General features: G+C 38.3%; 1 protein-coding gene across 8 annotated transcripts in view; it reads right to left on the bottom strand.

The window, feature by feature from the left end:
* The window catches only part of GPR19 (G protein-coupled receptor 19), a 23,328-nt gene that overhangs the window by 11,687 nt on the left and 2,482 nt on the right, over positions 1-9,159 (bottom strand). For 4 of the 8 annotated variants that reach the window (XM_011376012.2, XM_011376011.2, XM_011376018.2 and 1 more), the window contains 2 exons: positions 7,812-7,869; positions 2,278-2,434 (listed from right to left, as the gene is read on the bottom strand). The gene's annotated coding sequence lies outside the window, so the exon portion shown is untranslated. The remainder of the gene's footprint in view (positions 1-2,277; positions 2,435-7,811; positions 7,870-9,159) is intronic. The other 4 variants (XM_011376013.2, XM_011376019.2, XM_011376015.2 and 1 more) reach the window with 1 other exon arrangement.

Genomic DNA, 9,159 nt, shown 5'->3' with positions numbered 1-9,159 from the left:
CCCAAAGTTAACATTTCTACATTGCGAGACGGAGCCAGACAAAATATCAAAGCAAAATGAGACTGTTAGGGGTGCCTCTGTCTAGATGTAAATAAAAATATCAGAAGAACTTCATTCTAAATATAAATAAAATGTCAGGGGGATTGGTAATCCCCAGGAAAGAATTTATGATTACATTTTGAACTCTAGTTTGTCAGTGCTCCAGGGACAGTCAGACTAGCATACATAAATTTCAGGCATAATTTTAACTGCTGCCAAGTTTTCTCCTACTGTACATTTACCTCCTCACTATACTCCCTATAAACACATGCAAAACAAAATAGGCATGGGACCCCAAATTGGCTCCAGCAGAATGCTGTCAGTCTTGAGTCTTCCATTCTTCATCTGCAAATATATATTGAGAGCTTACCATAAACCGGGCCTGGTGCTAAATCCAAAGATGGAAGGATACTGGAACCTCCCTTCAGATGACTATAATAGTAAAAGTAAGTGTAACTTGTCCCAGGGAAATATAAATTTCAGCAGGGATCAAAGGCTTATTCTAAAAAACTAAAGTTCAATATTTTAGGGGACACAATTACTCTTCACAGTATTCTTCAATGAAAGCCTGATAGATTCCTATCTCTTTTCTTCCTCTTTGTGTCTTTGACCTAGTAAATTCTCTTAGTTTCCCCACAGCATAGAAGAATGAGATCAGTTATCTTTTATTGTCAATGTCCAGAAGGGACAACACACAGACCAAAGGAAGAAAATCCTTTTATCTCAAAAATTTCCAGAAGTTTAAAAAAAAATTTTTTTTCCCTTAAAAACCTAAAATAATTTGCAAAGACAGAAATCTATTCCCTTATTTTAAAGTATGATATTATTTTAAAGCAATAAATCTAGTCAGTTTGACATCATAGTTTATGTTCATAATTTTAGAAGTTTTTAATCTATTTTTTTAATTTTCAAAACCAGGTAAGTGCTTTTAAAGGTAACATGTTTAGGCTGGTCTTATTACTAGGTTTTGAGGATAGAAGAATCTTTCTAGTTCAATTTGAAAAAAAAATCAACCATGATGTAATTCTAGATTTCTTTTTTTTCCTTTAGACATCATTTGGTCACCGTGGTAACACAGTGTTTTACTACCAGATATCTATACAGCACAATGGGAAGAGAACAGGCAATTACTTACTGGGTTCTTTGGGGGTACAAAATGTGGCTACTGGGATAATTCAAGATTAAATGTAGATTTCACTGGGGTCTTGTTTTAGCCAGGCAAGCTGATTCAATCTAGTAGTATTGGCTGAACAAAATTTGTAGCCAAATCAACTGTTGACATCATTTGAAATGACACAAGCAGAGAAGCAGCATAGTTCATTGGTTAAGATCATGAACTCTGGGGTCAAGTTTCTTGGGTCCAAATCCTGTTTCTACTATTTGCTAGTTGTGTGACCTTGGGAGTGTTCCCTAACCGCTTTGTGCTTTAGTTTCTTTATCTCTAAAATGTGGGTACTAATAATAAATACCTCCCTCAAAGGGTTATTATAAAGATTAAATGACCTATTATTTGTGCTTAGACTTACACCTTAAACATAGCAAGAACTTTATAAGTATTTGTTAAAGAAGAAATAAAATTTAAATTTGCTAGCTTCCCTCATTGTGCTGGGTAGAAATTTTAAAAGATACCAAGATTTGAGTGCATGGCAGATTATTTTAATCTGTAACTTTGGAAGATTCCTTTGAGAACTTCTTGGGGTCCTTCTTGGTAGCTATTCTTTAAGATCTGAAATTTGGTGGCAGTCTACTGTCCTAGACCAGAGCTGGAAAAAATCACAAGCACTCCTGGTATCAGAAACATCAGAAGGAAGACGATTGCAAAGCACAAAGAAACAGTATGCCAGCCCACTCAGGTTCCCTAAGCCACTGCCTATAACCTCTGGGAACATGGGCACAGAATAAGCAGCTGAAAGGGATGAAACAGAATTTTATTGCAGTGACAATGAAATCTAGTTGGTTTCAGTATTTTTTCCTCTTCCCAGGATTCAAAGAAAAAAAATCCTTTTCATCAGTGAGTGCTTTATTATCACTATACAAAATTTCCATTTAATTTATCTTGAACAGGCACTTGGTGAATTATTCATTTCACAGAACTACCTAGGCATCTTTTCTGGACCTGTAACAAATCTAAAGCCCCTAATCAGCAAATATACCAAGACAAATTGCCTGGAAAAAAGAAGGTATTATGTATTCTCAGCCAAATTTCAACCACAATACCGCGGGATCTCTAGTACATACCTCCATCTGTACTTGATTTTAGAGATGGTCTCCTTAGGTCTTCTTGGTCAGGAATAGCCCTTGCATAGGAGTTTGGAGAATGCCATAAACCACCAGGAAAGCTTGGGGATCCATTCATATCTGTTCTCTGTCTTTCTTTTGGCTCACAGCCGGCTTCCTGGTAAGGAGACAAGATGACGCTGTGCAGGGTTGACTCTTAAACCATCTTCCCGCCCCCAGCCCCACTCTCTTGGTTGCCCCTCCCTTCTCCCTTCCAAGGCTCTGGAATGTGTCACATGGGAAATGGATCATGTGGCTCAAGGGGGGAACGTGGCCATCTTCTCTTTCCCTTCCCCCACTTTTCTTTGCAGGAGCAAAGCAACAGAAATCTCTGACCTGATTGGCTCTGACCAAAAATCTTCATATGAAAAGAGGAAGATTCAACCATCCAAACCGCCAGCCTTCTCCACTTTATTTTTCATCTGAATATTCTTTCCTGGGTATTCAGGATGCTTTGTAGGGAGGGAAATGAAACTTCCTCCTTAGCCCCTTTCCTTCTTTCTTATCATTAGTACCCTGACATGGCAAGGAGTTCCCTAACTAGGCTCCGAAGCCCCCTTGGCACAAGTGGGACAAAGAAGTATTCAGCACCACGGACAGCATCACACTCCCTTCGGTGCTCATTAAAGCCATGTTTTATCCATTTTACTCTCAGGTAAATAAAAATATTTTTAAAATACTTCCCTAAGGCCTTGTTTAGAGCTCCAGCTTCCCCTTCTACTAATTTAATGTTACCTTATGGATATGAATGTAATTTTTATATATCATTAAATCCAAAGGCCATCCCATGCCTACCTCCCTGTACCCATCCCACCACCTATCCTCACCTTTTATTTTCTGTTTTGGGGCAGTTCTCAGCAGAATTCGCTATATGCCCACATTATCTATGCTCATGGGAAAAACCACAGAAACACATAGGATTTCTTGAGTGTGCATGTCTGCATGTCTTTAGCCCCATCCATAGGCCTCAGGCTGAGTTGAATTAGAGAGGCAGGGAGCAAGCCTGGTAGGAGCTGTTTTGTGTGGGGATCTATCCTGCTTTGCTGACGTCCCGGTTGCCATGGTGCTAGGTAACTGCTGAAGGGGATGATTTCTTTCAGAAACAGTCACCATGGGACCCAGCTGACTACAGAAAGGCACAGGGAAAAGGGCCAAATTGCTCAGGAAGACTTTCAATTAGCATTTTCAGAGCCAAACTTACCTAATGAGCCCTTTCCTTACTGAATTGTTGCTGACCCTGAATCTTGAAAAGATTCTAGGAATTAGCAGGGACACTGCAATGGTAACTCCCTCCATCCTCCACTGTTTCTTTCCTTAAAAGTCTATGTAGGTGCAACTGAAGGAAAATGCCAGCTTTATAGAATGACAATGGAGTGGGATCATAGTGGGCTGGGGAGGACACGAGAAACGTATCTCTCCTCAGGTTGGGGCTTCTGACTGTTGTGAAGCTATTTATCTAAGTACTACAGCCTTAATTGGGAGAGACTTTAGAAACATACCTGATGGCTGACACTAGGAACAATGTGAGAATTTTACAGGAGAAAAGATAAATATTTTTAATGTGAATTGCTAAATTATTTTAAATAAAAATAAATTTGATTATTAAGATCAATTCCTTGAATAGAGTTTGGACTACCCCAAATCAGGAATTTAAACTAGCTAAATATTTGTCTTATAAGGCCAGCATATAACTGATTATTTCTAACTCAGAATCCTAACTATGGCAATTCTGAATATTTATGTTTGGTGGAAGAAATGCCGACTTGCAACGTACAGAAATGCAAACTCTAAGAAAAGAGGTAGCAAAAGAGAGCTGGAGTATAACTTCAAGAAATTGAAACTCCTTCCTAGCTTAACATCCACAGCTTATTTTAGGAGAGGAGTCAGGTTAATTCTAGTTTTTCTATATGAGGCTCACAGAGAAATTCACTTCTATTAATTCTAATACTTGCCATTTTCAGAAAATTCATTTATTGGGAAAACTGGATATGCATTTGAGGAAATTCTTAGAGAACCAGCAAGCTGGTAACTTAGATATCATCTCTCTTCTTAGTTAATAAGAACAACAAAAACAGCTAATATTTAACATGTGCCAGGTATTTAGTACATGATATCATTTAATACTATCAAACCATGAGACAGGTACTATTAACATTCCTGTTTTGCAGATGGAGGAAACTAAGGCTTAAAGAGGATAAGTAATGTGCCCCAATCCGCACAGCCATTTAGTGTGGGAGCTGGATTTGAAACTATTTAATCTGATTCCAGATCAGGCACACTATACTATATTATTCTGCATCGTGAATAATGGACTAGACTAAAATAACTTGTCAATTTAACGTAAAGTGATTCGCTAAAAGAAATCAAAAAGATTGCTTTAAATTATTTGAGACCAAAAAAAAGAGCCAAGTTATTCATTCCTTTTAGGGTGATTACATGTGTATATCATAGCTTAATTATAAAATAATAATTTTCAAAGGACTCATAATCCAGAAAATTATTAAGAATTACTATAAAACATGTTGTGTAACATAATAATCCTGTTTAAAAAAAATAAATTTGTAATCACTAAACTTATTCCTAGCCACTTGGAAGATAAAGAGACGGTTGTTTTCCATCTGAACCTATAAACCCCCACAATACTTGTGTGGCTGAGGTAGTATTTTGAAAGTGATTTATGTGATTTTTTTTCTCCTTTGCCTGGGGAATCAGTTGCCTTAGGGACAGAAAGTGTGGTGCGCTGTTCAGAACTTAGAAAAGGAAAGAAAAGAAAGGACTATTCAGCTTCTGAAATTCAAAATAAGAGTGTGCATCAAGGTACTAAGCTTGAAATCCAGGCTATTGTTTTGAAAGCCATTCTCAAAATTCCTTTATTTCAGCCTTTCCTTGTCATCAACCAAAGGTACAAGACTGCTCAGTGTTCTGTCCTGTAGAGCAGGTCTTCAGACTGGGACAGGCAAAAACTTTCCCAGAGCATACAGCTTTATGGGAACTAATTTCTAGATCCTCAACTTCTTCAAGTATGCTTTCCAAAACTGATCTTCCAGAGAACTGGTGTAATCCAGTTGTCATGCTGGTTCTTGGTTCCCACCCAGTAGTTTTTCTTCCATTTTACCGTAGAATGGTGAACCTCAAACCCATCTTTATCTCAAATCTACAATGATGCACTGCCTAGATTTAAAAAGCTCCTGGTAAAACCCCTGCAAAAAACAACAATAACAACAACAACAACAACAAAAAACAGGAAATATTGGCAATGCTATTGAGATATTAGTGAATAGCTCCAATAATTGGCCAACAAATCCTTTAAAAAGTCAGGAGCTTTCCAAATGCTTTAAACAAAATTGAAAGCAAATCACTATCCCAACTGTCCATTGAGAGATTCATTGAAATAATTTTCTTAGAAGAAAGCTCCTTTTACAGAAGAATGTCAGCAAATAAATGTAGAATAGTTAGAATGCTATTTTTACAGCCCCCAATAAAATAACTCATTCGGACAAACACCACAAAAGTATTCAAGCCATCAGATGACAAATTGTCGGGACAGGTTATTTGTAGGTCTACAAACTGCAAAGGGAAATCTGTCCTTTTTCAATGGTGAGACTGGGTGGGTAGGTTACTATCTTAAACAAGTGACCAAATTAATATCACTAGTAGTGGAATAACCTCAAATTTTATGCCTAATATGAAGCAATGTGATCTACCCAATATTACTGATGAGGTATTCTTTCTAAAAATGTGTAACCTGAATCTAATCAAACCTCTATGCATAATGTCTAGTGAAAAAAAAAGGACAAAGGTTAAAGAAGCAAGTTATATCATGAGAAAAATAATCGGCCAAATAGTGAATACAGAATATTCTACAAGAGTACTGGTCTGGATTTATCAAAAAGTAAATGTCATGAAATATAAAAAGGTGAGCTGTTTGAAAGATGTACTTTTATAGATAAGACTAAACACACCAATTTCAAAACACGTAATCTGATGAGATGCAATTGGGGAGGGAGTGAGAGTTGTTATAAAATAGCCATAAAATATTTTTGGAGAACTGGGCAAATCAGCATTGTGCATTGGATATCAGATGGTATCATAGGATTTTTATTTATATTAGGTGTGAGAAAAGAATTGTAGTTATTAGGAGAATTTCCTTATTCTAGGAGATGCTGAAGTATTTAAGGATAAATATCAAGGTGAATGGTTCAACAACAAAAAATATGTATGCACATATACAGAAAGAAAAATATGACAAAACATTAATAATTGGTGGATCTAGGAGAAGAGTTTAGGGGTGTTTCTTGTACTTTCAACTTTTTTGTCTAGATGAAAATGAAAAAGTAATAAATATGGCTTTATTGAAGAAGAAGAACATGTCACATGGAAACTTAAGAGTATGTCCTTCTCTGAATTTCGAGTTTAGTGACAGAGAGAGAGAGAGAGACAGACAGAGAGAGAGAGAAAGAACAGTCAGTCACTGTTCTTGTACTTTCAACTTTTTTAGGCCAAAGTTAGATATGAAGGTATTCATTTTCTATTGTAGCTGTAATAAGTTACCACAAACATTGAGGCTTACAACAACACAAATGTATTATTTTACAGTTCTGTAGGTTAGAAGTCCAACATGGGTTTTACTTGGTTAAAATCATGGTGATTGCAGGGCTGTGTTTGTTTCTGAAGGCTATAGAGAGAATCTATTTCCTTGTCTTTTCCAGCCACCCACATTCCTTGGTTCATAGTCCCCTTAACCATCTTTGAAACTAACTTTGTATCCCTCTAACCATTATTCCATAGTCATATGTCCCTCTGATTGACCTCAGACTGGAAAGCTCCTTTTAAGGACCCATGTCATTAGACTGGGCCCACCCAGATAATCCAGGTTAATCTCCCCATTCAAGGGCCTTAACTTAATCCCAACCACAAAAGTCTCTTTGCCCGATAAGGTAACACATTCACATTAGGATATGAACATCATCAGGGGGCCCTTATCCTGTATACCACAATGAGTTACCTCATGTTGAGAGGAACACTCAGGGCAAAGGATCTCTGCCATTGCTCCCTTTTTGGGACCACTGTCCAGGCCCCTCATATCTCATTCCCTGCGCTTTCCATGGCTGTTCAGGCCAGTGGCAAGTCCCAAACAGCATGGTCAGACAGAGATAGAGCAAGTATCCTAAGCCCTCCTTGTTCCCTTGAAGCATGGATGCTGAATTAACAGCCAGTGGGCTTCCCATGGCCAAGTGAGGTCACTCCATAGCAGGGGTCAAGGGAAAGCTGAGTCTGCAAGAGGAGGTGGCCCATACTCCCTGGGAGATTTGCCTGAAGCCAAAAATAGGCCATGAATTCACCAGCTGCAGGCTTCAGCATCAAAGGTCAACAGGTTCCGCAGATAGTAGATTGATAAAGAATACTGTGCCAGAAACCTGACAGTGCACACAGGTCCAGAATGAAGCCAGGGGATACCCTCTCTCTCACCAAATCCAAAAGGATTTGTATGTTACCCCTTCTAGATTCTTGTAGGGAGAAGTGTCAACCAATTCATTTTTACACCTCTAGGATCTAAAAAACAAGGCAGGTGTCAACAACAGTGTTCTAGCACACTGAACAAGCATGACATTTGGGACTAACTTAAAGCAACTTAATTTTTATTTTCCACTGTCCTGTGGAATCACTCTGTTTGTTCTTCTCCCAACCCTGAATGAAAACTTGGGCAGTCCTATTCCTTTTTCTGGTCACTTTTATTAAGAGAAGTTAGTAAATAAATTATTCAGTCCTGTACAGTAGTCAAAACCTGTCTTAAATTTAAGGGTTTTCTCCCTCCACTCAGTTTGTGCTTGCTGTAGATAGGAAAGCTTAATTTAGGGAGTGTGGCCACTTAGCTCTTTCCCCGATTTGTTTGTCTAACAGCACTCCAATAACTTCATTTAAATATCCTCTTCAAAACTCCTTTAGAGTCTTCCTCTTGACTCTTTTATGCCCTTGATATGGGTGAGAGTTTAAGAGCAGTCTAACCTGTTTTCACCCTCGCACATTTTGCAAAAGTCCTACAGAGTGGTCAGTCTCTGGTATCTTGTTGTAGGATCTCAGGCAGCCCTCCTATTTTAACATACATTTACAACAGCTTAACTAAAGTGTTACCACTTGTGATTTTTCTATTTCTAACTTTCAACCTGTTTTCCTCATCACTTGAGTCTCCTATCCTTCTATCCCACTCCACTCTTCATTTCTGCATTATCTGCTATTCACTCACTTCAGAACTTCCAGTTATTGACCTCTACAGTCTCTGAATCCCTTGTCTCCTTACATAGGAGAACACATTTAGCCATTTCACCAATTCTCTTGTTAGACAAACTAATGTTTTCTCAAGAAAAGGGATCCAATTAGATAGGTTACCTTATGTGGCAAAAGATATTCCTGGCCAGTACTGCTACATCTGGGTCTTGACATCCAATGACTAAAGTAGTAGGTGGTTTCTGAATAACTTATATTCCTAGAAACCAGAGTTATCCTACTAGAAAGTTACTTACCTCTAACAAGCTCAAATTCCTGACCCGGACATACCATCCTCCTATTTCAAGGGATTCTTTATTCATTGAAAGGCTACAAAAACAGGCTTGAACCTTAAATTTTTCATCTGTCAGTAGCAATGAAACCATTTGGGTAGTCAGAGCAGCCACGTCAATCCTGACAGGCTACGGGAAGAGGCTTCATTATCAATGGCCTGCTGTACACGCTTTCCTATGTGAACCCTCCCACTGGGGAAAAACATCCACATGCACACACTTCAGTGATGCTTTGATGCCCCTCCCCAACCAGTGGTAAAGAGCAGGTCGGAAAGTTCACCTCACC

The sequence above is a fragment of the Pteropus vampyrus genome, unplaced genomic scaffold (genome assembly GCF_000151845.1).
Source record: "Pteropus vampyrus isolate Shadow unplaced genomic scaffold, Pvam_2.0 Scaffold283, whole genome shotgun sequence".
NCBI classification, from domain to species: Eukaryota; Metazoa; Chordata; class Mammalia; order Chiroptera; family Pteropodidae; genus Pteropus; species Pteropus vampyrus.
The sequence above is the reverse complement of the archived record's forward strand: the minus strand, read 5'-3'. Positions and strand labels throughout refer to the sequence as shown.